At 45.3% G+C, this 21,958-nt stretch overlaps 1 protein-coding gene across 1 annotated transcript in view; it reads right to left on the bottom strand.

Annotated features, from left to right (window-relative positions):
- Positions 1–15,753, bottom strand: part of LOC144769234 (C-type lectin mannose-binding isoform-like) — a 197,907-nt gene extending 182,154 nt beyond the window's left edge. The window contains exon 1 of the mRNA XM_078653276.1: positions 15,701–15,753. The gene's annotated coding sequence lies outside the window, so the exon portion shown is untranslated. The remainder of the gene's footprint in view (positions 1–15,700) is intronic.
- Between the last annotated feature and the right edge of the window lie 6,205 nt (positions 15,754–21,958).

The following is a 21,958-nucleotide window of genomic DNA, read 5'->3' as shown; positions in this document are numbered from 1 at the left end:
CATGTTATCCACCTCCCATTGGATAACATGCCTAAGAACTGCTCCTGGGCAAGTGTTAGCTTTTGGAGATATTCGCGCTTAGTGCGAATATCTCCAAAAGTTGGTAATAGGAGATAGCGATGTTAGCGACTGTTTTCAGTCGCTAACATCTTGGCACGCCCACTTTGCATGTCATTAGTGATAAATATCACTGACATGCAAAGCGGGGCCCAAGATGGTCACTATCTCCTATTAGCTGTCGCTAACTGGTGTTAGCGACAGCTTGGTAATAGGGAGATAATTTTATCTCCGCTTTCTTGGCTTTTAAAGCCAAAAAAGCAGAGATAAAGCCCCTTGATAATATGCCCCGTGGTTTTCTGTTGCAGTAACCCTCCCACTTTTCTGAATCACTTTGACTGGATGTCGCCTAAGTCCCTGCCAATCAGGTTCCCAGGGCCTGTGTTCTTTTCCAAAAAAGTACATTTGTACTCATACTTGACACCTCTGGCCACATTTAAGTCCCTTGTAAAAGGTACCATGGGTACCGAGGGCACTGTGACCATGGTAGACTTCTATGGGCTGCAGCACATACTGTGCCACCCATAGAGGTCCTGTACCTTAACACACACACTGCCATTGCTGACTGCAGGTTTTTGTGCAGAGAATAGTGAAAAGTCGACATTGCACACATACCTGTGTGCCATGCCTGCAACCCATTGCCTATGATATAGATGTCATCCCTCTAACTGTGTGCACTATACCACTGGTGAGGGTACAGTTGCATGAGCAGTGTGCCCCTACAGTGTCTTAGTCCATTCTTAGACATTGTAAGTGCAGTAAAGCCATAAAGGGTAGATGGTCGGGGAATTTGTCATTACGAATCCCACAGCACCATAATGACTTTACTGAATTCTGAGAAGTTTGGTATAAAACTTCCCAGCATTATAAACCCACACTGATGCCAGTGTGGGATTTATCATACAATGCACTCAGAGTGTATCTTAGAGAAGCCCTACAAAAAAACACCCAGCCTCTGTAGGGTTACCTGACTGGTAAACACCAGCCTGCCACCACAAGACACGTTTCTGTACCCCTGGGGTGGGAGCCTTTGCCCCATGAGCCCAGAAATAAAACCTTTCCTGGGCAGAGGTGTTCACACCTCCCCCAGGTCAGGAAGAGCCACCTGTGGCAGGGGAGCTACAAAAGCCTTGCCACCTTTGCAACATGACCCACAGCCTCTTCTGTTATCAGGTGCAGGCCCCCTTCCTGTCTCACCTCCTTTTTGGTGGGATAAATTTGAACAGCCCCGAAGGTACCACCCACAGTCCACAAAGTAATTCAAAACAAATGAAAAAGTAATTACTGTGTAATTGAAACTGCATTGAACGTATTTACCTACCTGTAACAATTGCAATTTCAAGCACCACTGCATTTCCTTGGACAGTCTTACATTTGAAAGTATATAAGTATATTTGATTTACCTGTGCCAAGTCCGGCTGGGTTCTAAAATAAAAAAATAAGTATACCTTTTTTATACTTACCTAATTGGTATGGATTCTGTCTCTGAGTGTGTGCATCCATCATGGATTGAGTTAATACAATAAATGCTTAACACACACTCTGGTTAAGCCTGACTGCTCGCCCACACTACCACAAATAGAGCTGTCAATAATTACCTAATCTAGCCTCTGCTTTACCTCTGGTGACATACTTTGGTATGGTATATAGAGAGCCAGCTTCCTACGCTCCTGCTATGTTCTTCATCACAGCAGCAAATTTGTTTCAGCAGTCCTTCTCCAAAGGGGTTTCAGACCTCGTGGAATTGTGTTTAGCTATAGCCCTCTGCCTTTTCCCGCTAGAGATTTTTTACTTCCATTTTGACTACTAAGTCTAAACATAGAAATCTTCACTGTGCTCTCGACTCAAGACCACCCAACAATCAAGCTCTCTCCTTGGACACTGCCTGCAGCCCTGCCCTGCTGAACTTTACCTTCTGAGACAGTTTTTGTCTAATTTCTTCTAATTCTAAAGGTACGCATTGACCCAACCCAATTCACTTCTTGTAACCAAACTGCAATCCATAGCAGTCTCCATATTTTTCAGCTTTGGCCTTGTCTTGTATGACTAGATGTCTGTGGGCATTGGGCGTTTTAGGAATTACAATTTGTATATAGATTTCACTTCTAATTGAACAAAAGTATTTTGGAAATGTATGACTTGAATATCATTTTCTCAGAAATGTTTGAAAAGCATTGACCTAATGAAATAGACAAAAGATGTGAAAAACATAAACTTTCTTGTATTGTTTTTGATTAAGCTATACTTACAGTTTTGTACTCAACGAATTACAATTGATTATATTTGTGAAACCTTAGGGACATTGGTGGAGCACCCTGCACGCCTAGTTTCCCCTAGGTCTATACAGTGCAGTTTTGACATACAGGTTGTGGGCACTACCCTCAGCAGGGTTGCACCCTAACATTTGTTTAATAAATTGGTTAAAATATCATCGGGAGATTACAAACAGATATACAACAGGAGTGCAGGTCCTTAACATACCGAGCTGACACTGATAACTTTACCATTGCACTGGTGCACTTCAGGCAACCTATCTCCAATTTAGGCCCCCTTGAGGCAAGTGCATCTGCATCATGGGCAGGATTGCTTTTGTGGGCTTTGAGCAGAAAAAAATCAAAAGCAGGAATGACTTTTGAGAAAAGTTTTATTTTTTCAAAATTTTTCTTACGCTTTAATGTACGCTTTAATGTTTTTTAAGAAGGGCACCCTGCCAGAATAAAATCTATGCTAGAAATCATGCCCATAGTTATGTTATGTTATTTTATGTTGATTTGTATAGCACTGGGGCTGAAGTAAGAGTTGTATAGACTAAGCCCGGGGCTGGGCTACATGAAGTGCCAGGTCTTCAGTTTCTTGCGGAGCACAAGAACTGAGGAGGAGGCTCTCATTAGCATGGGCAGGTCATTTGAGGCTTTGAGAGTGAGATAGGAGACTACAAACCCCCAGATGGGGCTCTGCTTAGGGAGTGTGTGTGTGCGAGTAGGACTTTGTATGGTTAGATGTGTCTGGTAGGTTTGTGGAAAATTATGCTGTGATTGAAGTATATGGGGCCAATGTTATATAAGGCTTTGTATATGCAAATGAGGAGTGTTAGAAATGGGATTTCTGGTTGGCTAGGGCATGCGCCCAAGCTAGGCAGAAACCACCACTCCAGGCAGGGCAAAGTAATTACACACCGAAGATAAGCCCTGCTCACCCCCTTTGTATCACATCACACACACACACAGCAGCGATATACGTGGCACACCACAAAAGAAACTACACAAAAGGTTTTTTTAAAAATAGCCTTTGTATTACTCATAAAACACATTAGAGCATAGTCACATAGATACACTGTGCCAACTGGTACTGGGTATTACTTTACAGGGGATTATATACATTGCAGGGCCAATTGGGCCACTGTCATCACCTCACCAATAAGTAGTGAAAATACAGAGTAACTACTGGCCAGGTTACACCTAGCACAAACACGTTATGTATAAATCACCAGGCCAATCGGGCCACTGTTATTAGCTCCTTAAAGTAAAGATGACCAGTTACTACTGGTAAGATCACCGTCCAGCATAACGCATTATGCCTGAACATAATCAGCAGTGCACCATTATAAACATTTGCAGTACATAGCCCAATCCTTACAGGGCGAACACATTATTATGTGTGGTTCTGGCAGTTGTCCGCTCTGTCCTGTGAGGCAGCCTCCAAAGTACTGCGCGGGGGCCCGTCCTGGGCTGACCTCAAATGGCCCCTACCAACACGAGGCCTCTAAACTGGCCTGTAAAATAATGGGGGTGAGGGTGCAACTCACCCTTGTCTTGGTTCAGTAAACAAAAATGCCCCTGTGTTGCAGCTACCCGGTTCGGCAGTGCAGCTGTGTGAAAAACCGGGCTCCAACAGTGCGTTCCAAACCCCACTTACCAGGGATTCTCTTCTTTCGCTGGGCCACTCAGCAAAACAGAATGGGTGCAAGGCCGGGAGCCAGTGAGGCTCTGTCTGGCTCTTGGCTGCATGCGGCGCTCTCCTCAGCACTACGGGAGCCCCGCCTTGGACCAGGCAACCACTGCCTGTCTTCTGCTCCAGCTGCACTTCCTCATGTTGACTACAACCGCCTGACTTCTTCTTTTGGGCCCTGAATGCCCTTGAACGTGGGGTAGGATCCCGCCCACCACCAGACACAGCTCCGACCTGACTGAGGGGGATGCTCCACCCTCAGTCAGGCTGGCTTCGCATGACTTCCAGGTTGTAGTCTTCTCCTCTTTGCAAGCCCCGCCCGCAACAAGGCATAGATTCAGCCTGTCTCCTGGCTTTGCAGAGCGAAGTCTCCATCCGCTGGGGTCTTCAGCTGCAGGAACCGTCCTCAGACAGGAGAGTGCCCACTTCGCCTGGAAGAGCGGCACCGTCATGTGCTTCACCAGGGCAGTAAGAATGAAAATAGGCAGCACTCCACCTGCATCCTTCACCAGTGTTCCTTTAGCACAAGCTCACGCCAGGAGCCCAAGTGCACCAGGGCAAAAATCCCAGAGCGCTCCATGCCTTGGTTCAGACCAAATGAAGTGCTTCACCTGCCTCCCACTTTGTGGTACAACCAGGGAGCAGGCAGCGCTTTTCTTCAGGAACCTGTCAAGGGGAGAGCTGACACAGGCAGGCTAGCACACAGGGTTACCTCGGCAGATCAACAGCCTCTTCAGCTGCCAAGCAGTGCAGCAGGTCAGTACCCCAGCGGCGGTTTCTCCTGGCCGCAAGTTCCCAGTCAGCACCAAGCAGCACACTTTACATGGGGTCACAGCCCCAATACTTATACCCCATGTCTTCTTTGTTCTGCCCTGGCACAGGGCTTGGGACTCATTTCAAACCTGTTCTGGGGGGCACTTAACAAGTGCACCACAGTCCTCCTTGAAGGTGTGCGTCCTGGCCCCAGACACACCACAGGGGGTGGAGCCAGCTTTGTACAAGGCAGGCACATACCTAATGCAGCCCTGGTGCTACTCCTTCCACTACTCCAAATGCAGATGGGCCTGTTCAACCTAACACTGACTCACCCAGCCCCTCTGGAGCCACTGCACCTCCGCAACCCCTGTTATCCAGAGCCAGACATGCAATACATATCAGGCAGGCACAAAGACACATAGCACACAGAACTGCCAACTTCTAAAAGTGGTATTTCTTAAATAGTGATAATAAATCCGCGCCCATCATTACGCAGCATTTATCACCATTATTCCAAACATACCAAACTTGATTATGCTGCTCCTCTCATACCAGGAATTACCAGTGAAACGCATCTCAGGGAATCCCCATTGCATTCCCATGAGAGGGAAGCCTCACAGTAGTGAGTAACCAAAATGGCTGTTTGTCACTACCAGGACATGCCACACAGTTAAGGCACATGTCCTACCTTTTACCTACAGCACACCCTGTCCATAGGGCTAGCTTGGGCCTACCTCAGGGGTGACTGATATGTAGTAAAAGAGGAGTCACAGACGTGGCAACCACTTTATATGTCACGTCACAGGTGCAGTAAACTGCGCATGCAGGCCATGCAATGGCAGAGGCCTGAGGCAGGTTTGAAAGGCTACTTTGCTGGGTGGCGCAAGCAGTGCTGCAATCCTGCCAGTAGCATTTAATTTACTGGCCTGGGTATATGACATACCACTTTACAGGGGACTGATAGGTAAATTAAAAATGCCAAACAGGTGTAGACCAATCTTACTGTATTTACTATAGAGAGCAGATACACTTTACACTAGACAGCAGTGATAAAGTGCCCAGAGTCCTAAAACCACCAACACCAGGTCAGAAAAAATACCAGGAGGAAGGCAAAAAGTTCAGGGATGACACTGCAAAAAGGGTCAAGTCTAACAAGGAGTTTGAATAGTGCCCATGTGAGGATTGGGAGCCAGCGGAGCTCTTTGAGGTGAGGGGTGATGTGAGGGATATGTGAGAGTCTAAAGGTGAGCCTAGCTGCTGAGTTTTGTATGGTCTGGAGTCTTTTGGTCAGTTGAGAGTTAATCCCAGCATTGAGTACTCTGCCATAATCTAGTTTTCTTCTGATGAGAGCTTGGGAGATGGTTCTGTGAGTGTTGGTGAAGGGTCATTTGAACATCTTCTTGAGCATCTTGAGTGCATGGCAGCAGGAGACAATGACTGTGTTCACTTGGCTGGTCATGGTGAGTTAGTTGTTGATTACAATTCTGAGATTGTGTAGGTTGCCAGGAGGTGTCCGGATGCAAGTTTGGCAGGCCACCCGGTGGAGTCCCAGTGGGGGGTGTCTTTGCCAAAGATTACTACTTCCTTCATGTCTGTGTTGAGCTTGAGGCATATGTTTTTCATCTATCTGGTGACATTGGTCATGCAGGCAGAAAAATAGGTCTGGGTGTTTGGCATCTTATCAGAGAGGGAGAGTATGAGCTGGGGGTTGTCACCAGAAGATATGGTGCTGTTCCCGTGGGCATGGAAGGAGCTGGTGAGTGGGGTCATGGAGAACATAGTGGGGCTGAGTGAGGATCCTTGTGGAACTCCGCAGATGAGACTTGTGGCAACCAATGTGAAGGGAGCCACGCTGACGGACTGGGAGCAGTCTGTCAAGAAGAAGCAAATCCAGTGAAGTGTGAGACCTTGGATGGCAGCTTTGTGCAGTCGTTGGATAAGGATGGGATGGGAGAAGGTTGCAGGATGTGGTGTTACCTCTGTCGCTGATCATCCCAATGTAGTCCATGGTGGCAATGAGGGTAGTTCTATACAGTGGCTGGGCATGAATCGCGATTTAGTGGTGTTTAGGAGATGGCTATACGAGAGGTGGGAGGCTAAGCATTTGTTTCCTATTACTTTTTCCATGCAGGGTTGCAAGATCATAGGCCAGTAGTTGGCTGGTATATTCAGGTCTGCTAAGGGGATTCTTGAGGAGGGGAATTAATGTGGCGTATTTCCAGGCATCCAATTAGGTGGCTTTGATGATTGGGTCATTCATGGGTCAGGGTGAGGCTTGCATGGTGTGGTCTAGTTCTTGATGAAGATGTGGTGAGGGCAGGGGTCCAAAGGTACTCTGGAGTGTATGGACTGGATGATCCTTGCGATTTCCTGAGGGGTGAAGGTGAGCCAAGCATTCAGGGTGGTCCTCTGGATGTTAGTAGAGATTGGTAGGAGGGCTTTAAAGCTGAAATATTTTGGGTGGGGCTCAAAATGTTTGTAGATGCTGGTGACCTAGTTGCTTAAAAATAGGGATAGCTGGGTGCAGAGGTCCTGAGAGGTGGTTGCACAGGTGAAGCTTGATACCAGATAGGTGACGTTTTCCACTATTAGCAGAGATTTCCTCTACACTGTTGGTATTGTTGCCCATGCAGTCAGTATATGCAGAGAATTTGGCATTTTTTATTTGCTGTTAGTAATGTCCGAGGATAGATTTGTAGCTGCTTTTGTTGGTGTAATTTCAGCTTTGTCTCTAAATTCATTCACATTTAAGGTGAACCTAAGATCTTCTGTTTGGAAGCTGCTTGCCATCTGGTTCTCATATCTTTATTCACTTTGAGAGGAGTCAGCTTATCTGTGCAGCTGGTGATCTTGGCATTGAAGTTGAAGATAGATTTGGGGAGGATGTTGTTGCATTTTGTTTCAGTTCCATAATGAAAATTTGGCGACAGTGTTTCTACGGTGGCGTGGGATAGGTTTGCTGAAACTTAGGAGGGTAAGGTTGGACCAGGTGATCAATGTGAGCTTGTCTACTGTCATGTTGGCCAAGCTGGTGAAGATGGGGTCTAGTAGGTGTCCAGTGAAATTTGTGGGGCCTTCCACTCATGCAAGGGTGTGTACGTGGTGCAAGAAAAGCCAAAAGTATTAACTCATCGTATTACATATGGCGATGTCCTGATGTCTGCCTTTCACACATCATAGTGCAGCAACTTGATTTTGGTTCTGCTGTGTGATTTGAAACAAAGCTGGCCAATAATGCACTTGTACAGCAAAATGCTCTTCACACGTAAGGTGCATGTGTATACTAGCCACTTGTTCACCACCAGACAGGATCACTACATTGTGTATGTGCTAAAGAGCATGTACGTGTCCATTGACCAAACTGCAATAAATGTATGCAACAAGTAGCACAACATAGACCCCATCAACTGCTAGCATCACTCATTGGGATGGAGGGGGGACAGTTCGGTGAAAAGCAAGAAAGTGACAAAACAATACATTTCTTGGTCACTGCTCGGAGAGAAGTAGCAAATACACTAGAGTGGGTCAGTAATTCACTTCAACATGCAACACCCACCATCCTACTGTGTATGCGTCAATGTCATAATGGCCATGGTCATGACAGGCACTACCACTGATAGAGTATGTAGTTCCAGGGCAAGAGCAGTGCCACTAGGGTAGGTAGACAATAGCATGGTCAATAGCATGGTTGCTTTATTGTGGGGCACTGGCCAATAGCAGTGCACCTCTGTTTCAGTTCATGTAGAATGTTGAAATGGGTTGAGTCTCACTGGCTTTGCCTCCCCCCACCCACTTCCTATTTCCATGCTGTCACAACCTGCTCTCCTTCTTCAACTCTTCCTTCCAGCTCACTATATTTAGTTTAGGGATCACATATTATGTCAAAGACCTCTATCCTTCTCAGTTATGCACCACTATTTCCATGTCTTTTTACTCTCCATTCATGCTTAATTTTTCCCTATGTATTGTCTGCCTAGTCTGCCAATTTTCTTTTTCTGTTTACTTCTCGGTCCTTCCCCGGATGCTCTATGTTTCTCGTCCTCTTAGGCCCATTGGTGGCAGCCCTTCGTTTGGGTATGCATTGTTTATCAGTCTTCTCCTATTCCTTGTCAATCAATCAATCAATAGAAAACTTTATTTCGGTCAGTTTGACCTTAAAAGTGCAGCAGAGATTATATACATTTCCTTTCTAAAAAAGCATTTACAGTTTTGTCAAGGGAAGAAAGCAGAACAGGTCAAAATACATAGAGTGGAGAACACTTGTATAAAATATAGAAGATATAACCTAGCACGTTTATATAATATAATCTATTCGACCAAGTACACATGTAAAAATGTAATCATATAAAACTATATTGAAAGGGCCATTCGAATGCTAATTAGACAAATGGTATGTATCAAACATGTTTGATGCAAAATAAGGAATAGCAAAATTTGCTATTCCTTATTTTGCGATTGCACTTAAGGAAACGCAAATTTTGCGATTCCTTAAATGCAATGTATCAAACAAAAAATATTCAAAAAATACCATTAAGGATTCGCAAATTACCACCAACTTCTAGTTGGTGGTAATTTGCGAATTCTTTTCCAAAAGCTTTTTTCCAAAAAACAAAAGGTGCCATATGACGCCCATACATGCCCTTTGGGCATGTATGTGCGCCATATGCCCCCAAATGTCTTTTTCAGGGGTGCAGCAGGGTGTTCTTGAGACACCCCTGCACCCTTGGAAAAATTCCTAATTTGCGATGAGCAAATTGCTAATCGCAAATTGCCCCTTCATTCCTATGGGCCTCCTGGCCCATAGAAATGAATGGGTAAATTGCGATTAGCAATTAGCTAATCGCAAATAAGGAATGGTAAGGAATCGCTATTATATAGCGATTTTGTACATACATACCGTTTTGCGAATTCCAAATAGCGATTCCTTAAAATTCGCTATTTGGAATTCGCAAAACGGAAGTATGATACATGTGGCCCAAAATTTTTAGGTAAAAGCAATTCTAAAAAACAGAGTGGATATACAATAATGCCAGACATAATATCATAGGCAAATGTAAAAATTGTGTCTTATAAAACTGTTGATTGATTTTTAGATAAAAACAGTTTCTTGGGGCAAAGTGCAAATACAGCGAAGCAGGATATAATACCATAGATAAGTGCAGGAATAGGAATCATAGCTTAGACTTGGCCTTAAGTACAAGTTTGGGCACAGATAAATGTAAGGGATTTTCAAACAATATGAAACGGGGGGGGGGTAACCCAATCATATTCCTCCTTTCATTTGTGCTTGGCAATAGCCCTTATTTATTGCCAAGGTTTTGGTTTGTCTAATTTAAAAAACCTGTGCGAGTGCACCACATAGAGAATAGGAAACCTGCTACCGTATATACAATCGGGAGGCTTGTGTCATGTTTAAAAACCCTAAAAGCCTCACAGCATCGTCTGGTCCCTAGATGTCTACAAATCTATGCCAACCACCGTTTTCCCACTTTGTTGTAGCCTGGACAACTAAAAAAAACATGTAGTTCTGATTCCATTGGGCACTCGCAGGCCTGGCACCCTAGGTTTTGCGAACCACCCCAAATGTTTGTAAAGTAACGGAGTGGCAAGACCCCGTATCTAAATTGGAGAAAGAGCTTTCCTGCAAGCACTGGCTTGATCTCGTTCAAGACAAGCTCTAAACTGTACCGGTCTTTTACCTCTAGGAACAGTTTAGACCGCTTACCCACTGAAGGGTTGCTATGGAGTTGGGCCAATTTAAATTCCCCATAGCAATCCCTCAGCGCTTTCCTAGAGATTGTGGTGCACGCAACCTCTGGGACATCCTAGAGGTTGCCCCTTCCTTAAGGTGACTAACATATGGTGAACATGAGCAAGCCAGGTTAATTTGCCAGGCCCTGGCAGGGGCATCACCTCTCTAAGTTCCTCCCTAAAGTCAACAAGTTCCGGGGTGGCCCAGAGACGACACCAAAATAGGAGGGGTCTAAGATTGGATTCATCCATAATGGACCTTATCCCCAAATCCAGTCTTAGCGGCGTTAGTGGGGTACTCCGTGGGAGGCTGAACAATTGCCTAAGAAATGTATTTTCTAGTTGTGTGAGACTCTCGGACCTACGATGTCCCCAGAGTTCTGCCCCGTACAACGCCCCTCCCCTAGCTTGGACCCTGTAGATTTGGCAGGGCTCACTGGCTAGTAGCTTGATTTTGGATAAACCTTCATCAATCCCCCGATGTTAGAGCTAATCTAAGTGAGTTTTTTTTATGTGTGCCCCCCCGTCCATTGAGTCTGTAATAGTAATACCTAGATAAACAAATGAGGCTACTCTTTCAAGGGGGTTACCATAGAGAGAGTGGTTAGGTCGAGTAGTTTTGGGCAATTAAAAACCATGAACTTGGTTTTTGGAGGTTGATTTCCAACCCTCTTTCCCTACAAAATGCGTCAAACCTGTTCAATACCCTCTGTATCCCCATGGGTGATTTGGATACCAAGAGGGTATAGTCGGCGAACATCATGGCAGGAATTTTTCGTGAGGCCAACTTGGGGGCATCCAAGTCTTGCTCCCTAAGTAAAAAGTCTACTAGCCCATTTATGTAAGGCAATTACACATCCCTGACGGACGCCTCTATTTACTGGAATGGGAGGTGTAAGATTGCCCTCCTTTCCAAATCTGATTTGGGCATAATTTCCTTCATGTAGCCGCTTTATGGCTTGACACAAGTAGGGTGGGACCCCATCTCATGGAGAACTGCCCACAACCTCTCTCTCGGGACCAGATCAAACGCAGACCTCAGGTCTACAAAAATTAAGTAGAGGCTGCCACCCTCCAAAGACACAAAATTCCATTGTAATAATTGTAGCCTGAGCATTTGATCAAGTGTGGACATTTTTTCTCTAACCTTGCCTGCAAGGAAGTAACGATCTGGTGCTCCTTCATCCAGCTCTGCAGCCGGAGCAGCAACACACATGCAAAAAATGTTTGTGTGACATATATAAGGCTTATTGGCCTGAAGTTTGATGTCAACAGCGGTGAACCCTTTTTGTATATAGGGATTATTTCTGCTACAGCCCAGCTATCAGGGATCTTCATGCCCTGGAGAATAGCATTAAAGAGCACCCAAAGATATGGGGTCCAAACATTGGGTTTGCTTCGAAAAAGGTCCCCAGGTATTTTGTCTAATCTGGGCGCCTTACCTAATGCTATCTTTGAGAGAGCACCAGTTATCTCATTAAGAGATATCACAGGGATATGATCCATTGTTCTATAAGAGCATGCTGACACATTCAGGAGATCTATTCCTTGTAATTATAGCCCTAGTTCTTCAAATGTGCACCAATGAATAAGTAAATCAAATATTTAATTATTCAACAAATACATTTTCAGCCTCAACTTCTACTTATAAAAGGTAAAAAACGTTTAAGTTCATGAACATCAAATTACTAAAAATAGCACTATAAATGCACATAATAGAGATTAGGGACTAATCTAGCCTCTCCCAATTTGTAGATATGTGTTAGAAGGTCTCCCAGTGTTAATCTTTGTAAAGCCCTTCACAATAGTATTGGTCACAGAATCCTCAGTGTATTACTATTTTCTATTGTGTTTGTTGTGATCTTTACATAGCAAACACAATTCATATTGTATATGCCCTCAATTTAAAAGCAATTCGTCAGAGTTTCGGTATGTAAATACTTCCTCCTGCAATTACAATGTCTCTACATGTTATGAGCAACTGAACTTCTTCATAGGTGGGTTAACACAACAGTTGCCAAACCATATGCCAGCAAAGAAGATGAACAAAGGCACCGAGCCAAAGCCCTGGGATCCCATAACTATTGGGCCCAATCAGAGCACCAAGGGCACATCTGTAGATTTGACCTTTGTGACAGTGAGCTCAAGACATATTCACGAAGTTGGTGTGCGTCAGAAACTGAGAACTCCATTAAATAGACAATAATGAAGCAGTGCCCAAACACTGCTTGTTCTTTTAAAAAGAAAATGTATTTTCATTCACGACAGCCAAAACCAAAACATAAAACTATACATGTTCACAATGCAAAACAGACCTCTACAGCCCATAATGAACATAAGTGTAATAATGTCTCCAGTGCCAAACCAGGTTAGCCCTTTCCTATGATGTTTGTCGTAAACTTCACAATGCAAAAGTCTATCTATTATATTTGTTAAGACACTTGTTATTGTAGTTGTCAGAGATTTTACAATGAAAAACGTCTTTGCAATCATTTATCCGAGAGTTCACAATATAAAGCCCCATCTTCCAGGGCTTTTTGTCGGGGGTCTACAGCATCAAAGCCTTATTCTTCTGTATTTGGCAAAATGTCAGTGTTAACAATGTCTGTATTAGATGTGAGCTACTTGAAGTTAGGTTAATGCCACTGCTTCCCAATCACATGTTATTATACATGCTTTTTCAAATGCCTTTTCATTAAAGTAGCTATTAAGGGTGGAAATGTATGGATATGGCGCATGTAAAACCTATGAGTTCCTAAGCCTCATTCCTCACTCCTCATCCCTCAGCACGGATCCCTCACTCATCACTCTTCATCCATCACTCCTCATCCATGAATCCTTATGCCTCATTCATCAGCACTGATCCCTCACTCATCACTCCTCATCCATCACTCATCATCCCCGAGTCCTTATGCCTCATTTCTCATACCTCATCCCTCAACATTGATCCTTCACTCATCACTCCTCATACTTGAGTTCTTATGCCTCGTTCCCCATGCCTCAAACCTCAGCACTGATGCCTCACCCATCACTCCCCATCCCCGAGTCTTTATGCCTCATTCCTCATACCTCATCCCTCAGCAGTGATCCCTCACTCATCACTCCTCGTTCCTGAGTCCTCATGCCTCATTCCTCACACCTCATCCCTAAGCACTGATCCCTCACTCATCACTCCTCATCCCTGAGTCCTTATGCCTCATTCCTCACACCTAATCCCTAAGCACTGATCCCTATATTCATCACTCCTTATCCATCACTCCTCATCCCTGAGTTCTTATGCCTTACTAATTACTCCTCATCGCTGAGTCCTTATGCCTCATTCCTCACACCTCATCCCTAAGCACTGATCCCTCACTAATTACTCCTCATCCATCACTCCTCATCCCTGAGTCCTTATGCCTCATTCCTCACACTTCATCCCTAAGCACTGATCCCTATATTCATCACTCCTTATCCATCACTCCTCATCCCTGAGTTCTTATGCCTTATTCCTTATGCCGCATCCCTTAGCCCTGATCCCTCACTAATTACTCCTCATCCCTGAGTCCTTACGCCTCAGTCCTCACACCTCATCCCTAAGCACTGATCCCTCACTAATCACTCCGAATCCATCACTCCTCATCCCTAGGTCCTTATGCCTCATTCCTCATACCTCATCCCTCAGCACTGATCCCTCACTAATCACTCCTCATCCCTTCAATTAGTGTCTACTTTGTAGGAAGAAATCCTTTTTTGAAACGAAACATCACATTCATTTTTGAGTTAGAAACATTTGCTAAGGTTTGCGTAAATACGTGAATATTTCAGTGTCAAGACACTTTTAAATAACTGAGGGGCATATTACCATGGCCATGCGATAATCAACGCAAATCGCGCTTAGCGCTATTTATATTATTGCTGGATTACATCGCTGTGTTAGCGACGTATCACCAACGTTTTGCTAACAGGCGATGTAATTCCAGCGATAGAGGACAAATAACAGGATTAGCACATAAAAACCAGCAAGGATTTCACAGCGCTCATGAAATGCTTGATAATAGGGGAGTGTGGATCTAACCAGATGATCCACCTCCCATACAAAACATGCCTAAGTGAGGTTTTAAGCAGACGTAAGAAACCCTCGATAACTGCATTTAGCGCGGGTATTAATATCGCTTTGCGGTTCCTTAGCTGCGTTCTTTATATAGTAATGACGTCTTTGCGACCTTATACATGTTGTTTGAAAAAGGAGCGCCTACTTTGCATCCAATTAGCGATGTGAAGTGTTAGGAAAACGGCAGCTAACATGCGCTAATGCATGTTAGCGCTGCCTTCATGAGTGTGCGACATAAAAATCACAGGGCCTCATTTATGAAAAGTGACGCATCGCTGCGTGAAAACAGCGATGCATCACTTTTCATTACACCCTCCTTGCGACACCAATGATGCGTCACATTTAGAGTATGACGCATCATGTCGCAAGGAGTTACAGATACGTCAGTATTTCTGACGTATCTGAAAGCGCAAAAGTCGCGCATTGCTGGAATGTGTCACAAAAGTGACGCAACTCCAGCAATGCGTCCTTTCACATGGGGAAAGCCCCATGTGAAAGGGCTTGCGTCAGTCTTACGCCTGCTGTGAGGCAGGCGCAAGATTTTGACGCAACAGCGTCCTAAAAGTGACGCAGTGAAATCTCATAGATTTCACTGCGTCACTATTATGAGGCTTTTTGCGGGGGAACGCCCCCCCTGCATACATTATACCTGACGCAGGTATAATGTAGCGCAGGGGTTTACAAAGTGACGCATCTGCTTAGATGCGTCACTTTGTAAATAGTGCGCAACAGGAGGCATGTTTTACGCCGACGATGCGTCACAAAAAGTGACGCATGGGAAGCGTAAAACTGACGCAAGGCCTCATAAATGAGGCCCATAGTTTTTTCGGCCCTCTGTGCCGAAAAAGCGGTGATATGTGTGGTGATAATATGCCCCTGAGTGTTTGTACTGGAGCATGCTTGCAAGGCGGGGCTAAATACTTTTCCGAATCTGCTGCTCGATAAGACATACCAAGAACTAGGCTTAGACTTTGTGCAAACCGACAAAAAACGAATGGGGCATGTGAAACGAGTGTTACCACTGGGTTCGTTTAAAAGTCATGCATGCAGACACACAGCCTCATGGCCACACTCCCACAAAGACGACAGACTTACCTTGCACACTGGGCTCTGCGTCGCTGACTTGAGAAGAGCTCAGCTGAGAACTGGCTTCCTCTTCAACTCTCACTGCTTTCTAATATTTACCACCCTGAGCAGCACAGGAAAAGACTTCCTACTTTGTAAATTGCTCAAGTTCCTGTTTCTGCAGCTGTGATAAACCACAACAGATATGGCACACCAATGCAATCAAGCGATGGAAGCCTTGTTCGAAGGTTATGGCTTTAATCTTGAGCGACTGAAGGTTAGAGTGACTATTGTTCAGCACTTCCTGCAATTCAAAATGACAATTTCATACAAACGCCTTATACTCTGTAGACTTTAAGCTGTAATCCGGCCGTGCAACGACCCCCTATCATCTCCATTTCGCCTTCTGAAGACTGCGAGCTTTATAAGTTGAAGAAAATGTTCATTTAAGATTTTCCCAAATCACATAGGCATGCCCTTGATGTGCCACACAATACAAATGATACATAGGCATTGACATATGTCCAAAAAGCACCATTGCCAGGGGGCCTGAAAATGGACATGAGAGCACACAACGCTGGAGAAAGGTTTTCAAAGACCATCATCAGTAAATGTCACCATGGCGAAAGGTGAAATTTCCGAGCATCTGCCTCCGGGTGTCCAGCACCACTACCCACAGTTTAGAAAGGCCCGCACGTGCCTTTTTTGAATAGGTACCGTTCACCGCCACCTACTATCTTTGCAGGTCTTCTTTCAGATCTCCTCTTTTACCCCACACCACCCAACTCCGGGCGCATGCCTCGCCTATGCTCCCTCAAAACTTCTGCTTTGTGTCCTTGTCAATTCAAAGATTTGCCCTGCTGCAGCTGATGCTCCCAGCCGTGTTTAACCTCAGCGTCTGGTTTCCCTTCGGTAGGTAAGTCATCCGCTACCAAAATTCATGGCTGCAACTCACTGCGCTTTTAGACTACCGCGCATACAATTGGATATAGGTCATAGTCACAGATGGTAGTATTAATAGCCATACTGCTGAGCCTGGGATCATTGACTTCAGACAGTCACCAAGAGGTTTAGCACTGGGACTGACCACCATTTGGTGGTCACCATTTCTCCTATTTCTCTAAACCTCCCACAACACCTCTTGCAAACATGCTCCCATCCATCACTCTTGACTCTTAACATTCAGTCTTGTGTCACAAGGATGCCAAACAAAACGTCACTGGAATCCTCTAGATATGTAAATAACCAAACAGAGCGATGAAGAATTGCCTTGAAAGGATGAGGATCCAAAGAACCCACAGAACTAAACATCACAGTTAAACATTCAACATATGTGGGGTCCAATGTGAATCGGTTTAGAGAAGCAAAACAAGAGAATTGCTATTTTTTGGACTAACCCAAAAGAAATATGAAGACGTACTCTGAGGGCACTGACTTAAGATCTGCAGCATTATGTACATTATTGGAAGGTCAAGAGTTTAAATTCCAGGGTTGATAAATGGAGTATCAGTGAGTAGGGAAGTATTGTCAACTGTTTATTTCCTTGCAAAACAGCATGTGCTAAATATCAAAACAAGGAATTACTCTGGACTGCCTTCACTGGAAGAACCTAGAGATTTAAGAATCATGTTCCCAAAATATCCAGTAGAATTCCCCAGAATATTTCCTAGCAGGCCACAGAGCAAATTCGACTCTAAAAACAAAACGCACCACCAACCAGAACAAAACCAGAACACCACAAGCACAGCTGCAAAAAATTATCTTGAAGTACTTATTGCATATATACAAAAATGAAATGTCCATCGTGAATAAATGTGGCATGGGGGATGTCATAAATACTTTTGCCTTTGGTGCCTCAGAGCAGAGATTCCGTTTCACCACTGTGTGATTCCTATGACATTAGGAGGAATGTGTGCATCATGCAGCCTCTAAACCCCTGTGCAAGTCAGATTTTGCCCGCACCATCCATGAACCCTTGTTTGCATCTTTCCAATAGACAAACAGCATCAAAATCCTCCTAAAGGCTCCAGTGACGAAATTGAGGATCTTGACAGAGCAGATTTTATGGCTGCTCCATACTTCCTCATCACAGCATTAAACTATAGAGTTCCTGACCGATCTTCATAACTAGCCGTCATGTCCATAAGTTCCAGCATTTATCTCTGCATCTATCTCAGTGTCTACCATCCTCGCCATTCATGCATGATGGAATTTATAAAAGCAGGAGCAGATGTCTATCACATTTACTTCCAGACATGTTCCTAATGGGAAACAGCAAGTTGCATTGTATGGTTGGTGTTAGACCTGGCATCTTTGGCGTGGTTTCCTCTGTCTTTTTGACTCTACCTCCTGTATTTTTGATGCTGTGCTGGATTTCGTTTTTGCTGGTTTAGATGCTTTGGGCGCTTTGCCACTGCTGATCAGTGTCAAAGTGCAAGTGCTCCCTGAGTAAATTGTTATTGTAATTGGTTATACATGATTGGCATGTTTGTATCACCAAGTCCCTAGTAAAGTGCACTGGGTGTGCAAGGGCTGGTGATACAAATGCTACTAGTGGGCTTGCAGCACTGATTGTGCCACCCACATGAGTAGCCCTAAAATGGTGTATCAGGCCTGCCACTGCAGTGCGTGTATGCAGTCTGTGAACTCCCATGTCCTCCTGGTCAGTGTCCCCACTGACCAGGCCTAACCCTTCACTTTCTGTACACATTGGTCACCCATATGGCAGGCCCAAGGTAACCCCTTGGGCAGGGTGCAGTGTATGTGAAAGGTAGAGCATGTACTAGTGCAGGTGACATGCTCTGGTAGTGAATTACAGCCATTTTCGTTTTTCACTATTGTAAGGCTATCTTGCCCTTAGGCTATCATGGGGAATGCTCTGTAAAGTGGTTACCTGCCTATCTTCCCATAGGCAAGATAGGACATAAAACTCTGGTATTCCTGTACTCAGAATTTAATAACGCATCTTTTAAGAAAGGTGGTTTTTAAATCCTGTGTTTGAGAAGAGCACTTTTAGAAAGTTGCTGTTCTCTTGTCTGACCTTTCTGTGTGTCTTGGCCTGTTTGTGAATTGACGGTCTGGTTTGTGAGTGGCAGGGCCTGGGTGGCTCCCAGAGGATGAGTGGGCCATCCCTGGGCTGAATAGCTCCATCTGCATCAGGAGTGGTGGGAGGGGGTAGCGCCTGAGCCTGAATAGGGGGCTGTGCCTGCCTTCAACAATGCTGGCTCCACCTCCTGCTGGGCGCCTGATGACCCTGCCCCTCTCTCTGAAAGGAAAGGTGAGGCCAGGAAACAAAGTGCTCAGGGATCACCCAGAACTGGTTCAGACCGGGCCCAGAGCCCTCCTGCACAAAGGGAACAAAGACTTTTAGGGGTATAAGTAAAGGACCCCAGACTACAGAAAATTAGATCATCCTGGAATCAAGAAGGAACCTCTGCCAAGGAGAAAGCTGGAAGACTGAAGAGCAAGGACTGTCCTGCTGTGTGTTTGTGGGCTGCCCTGCAGTTGCTTTGCTGCAAAAGGAGAGGGGAAGGACGTTGCTTTGTGCTGTGTCCCCTTGCTTGAAGAGATCTCCAAAGGCCTGAGTTGAGCTGGCTCCCTATTAAGGAGTCCCAGGAACAGAAGGACTTCACCCCCAGCTTCCCTGAACTCTACTGAGAGAGTTCTGTCCTTCCTAGAGTGTTTGGGCCAGTTGTGGTGCCTCTGGAAGTTGTACATGTGTTTGGGAAGCTGGAAAAGAAGATACTAAAGACTTTCTGCAAAGTTTCACGCATCGCTCGCTTACCGCCGTAAATATCGAGATCATTGCAGCGCCTGTTGCCTCTGCCAGAACCGACGCATCCTTCGCTTGCGGAATGCATCGCTCTGGTGCGGGAACAGTACCATTGCTGCGAGTATTGTCGCAGAGCCTGTCGTCACTGAGTGAGATTGTCGCACCGCCTGCTTGCGGACCACCTCACGTCACTGCGAATGTCGTCGCAGAGCCATCGCATCGAGGGGCCGCGAGAGGAGAAGATCAATGCTGCGCTGTGCATCATCGCCGCACCTGAGATCATCGCCGTCCCGAAGATCGTCGCATTGTACCTTTGTGAGACGCTTCGTAGGAAACCTGTTCACCCAAATACACGCAAGGTATTGCATCCCTCCCCATACAGACCGGAGTCATCTCAACACGCCCGCTGCGTCCAGCGGGGTAGTCACATCGCCTCCGCAAGGTCTCAGGAGTGATGCATTGCTTGTTTTTCAACGCTGCAGCTTTCAGTTGGAACTTTTGTCACATCTAAAGGTACTTTTGGCTAAAACGTGACGCAACTGTGGAATTTTTTAACGCAACCTTAAGAACTCTTTTGAAACCATATTCTTGAACTGTGTATGTTGGACTTTTGTTGTTTTGGTCTTGTTTAGTTTAGTTCAACTACTTCTATTTTTCTAAACTGTTGTGGAGTCCATTTGTGGTGTTTTCACTGTGTTACTGTGAGTGTTGCTACAAATACTGTACACATTGCCTTTGATAAGCCTGACTGCTCGTGCCAAGCTACCAAGGGGGTGAGCAAGGGTTATCTAAAGAGTGTATCCTCCTTACACTAACTAGAAGCCTATTTGGACAGTGGTTCTAACATTGTTGGTCAGCGGTGGAATTTTGAACTTGTATTTGTACTTGACCCACAGTCATTGGTGTACATCACTGGTGAGTGCAGACCACTACGCCACCGCATACTACGGTTGAGTTTTTGTTGGTTCTATTTTTGAGTAACTCTTCAAAGCATCATGTCTCAGAATGGAAAGGTAGCAAGTAACCAGAATTGGAGTTTTGCATTGAGGATTTGTATTCCTACAAAGTGGAGCAGCTCAAACAATTCTGCAAGGACCGCAGTTGCCCTGTGAAAAGCAACTTGAGAAAGGATGAGCTGCAGAGAATCTTGAAGGCCTGGTGGGAGACCCAAGAGGGAAATGATGCAAGTGGAAGGGAGGGGTTTCAACCCTAGGATTTGCCAGTGGGAAATCCAGGCTCAGGGGCTGGCAGCAACCACTCCAGCCGGGGTCTGACGCTATATGAGTTAGAGGAGAAACAAAGAGTGAGAAATCATGAGTTGGAACTTATGAAAATGAAAATTGGAAGTGGAGAAAGAGGCAGAGGAGAGCAAGAATGCCCGAGTCCTGGAAGAGAAGAGATTACTTTTGGCTCATGAGTTGAGCATGAGTGAACTGGATATAAAGGCCAAGCAGGTGTATTCCAGTTTAAATGGTGGCAGCGCACAGCCAGTAGCAGGGGGTAAAGTATATATTCCCAAGGATTTCATACAGAATTATAATAGGAGTGAGGATATCTATGCCTATTTTACTTCTTATGAAATTGCATGAGAATGAATGGTGTGCCTAAACAGCTTTGGGGGCGAACCTGTGGAAACATTTTGAGGCTTCTGGGAGAAGTGCTCTGAAGCTCTTAGAGTTAGCAGGTGCCATGACCTACCCAAATATTAAGGAGGCCTTATGTCTCAAGTATGGATTTATTCCAGAGCAGTACAGACTGCAGTTTAAGAACTCCAAGAAGAAAGAGTCTGAGACTTGGATGGAGTGCGTGCACTGGAAGGTTGGATGAATGGCAGCAAAGTAACTGATTATAAGGGGTTGTTGCATTTAATTAGTTGGGAGCACTTGAGTAGTCTTTGTGTTCCAGAGCTGCACCAGCATATTTTAGACAGCAAGCTGACAGACCCCATTGAGCTTGCTAAGGAGGCGGACGGCTGTACCAGTACCAGGGTCCACAGAGGAATTGTCGGTACCACAGCTAAAGGTGAGCAGGGTCCCCAGCAGAAGAGTGGGGGGACAAGGGTAACCAAAATAAGTTCTCTCAAGGGCCCCAAAACAGTTCCCAGGGAAAGGAGTCCCAACCCCCCAAATCCAAGCAACCATGGCCTCCTAGTGGAGAAGGGATAACAGAGGTCCCCCTACCTGCTATCACTGCAATGAGGTGGGACATGTTATCAATAGGTGCCTTAAGAAACAGCCAGCACCCACTGGTGCTCCCGCTCCAGGGTTAGCAAGTGTAGCTTTGGGAGGGGAGTTAATTTCCAGTGGGGAGGAGGGACTAGGAGACCAAGAGATGGTCCAGGATACCTACCTGCCCCCTAACACTAAGAAATACGGGCAGAAGGTGACCATCAATGGGAGGGAGATAGAGGCTCTGAGAGACACAGGAGCCAGTGTGACATCCGTGAGGTGTCAGTGGGTGTCTGAAGAGCAGGTCATTTCCAATGTGCTCCGCCCAGTAGTTGCAGCTGACAGCTC

Source organism: Lissotriton helveticus, chromosome 1_1, assembly GCF_964261635.1.
Source record: "Lissotriton helveticus chromosome 1_1, aLisHel1.1, whole genome shotgun sequence".
NCBI lineage: Eukaryota > Metazoa > Chordata > Amphibia > Caudata > Salamandridae > Lissotriton > Lissotriton helveticus.
Note: the sequence above shows the minus strand (reverse complement) of the source record. Positions and strands in the feature narration are given on the sequence as shown.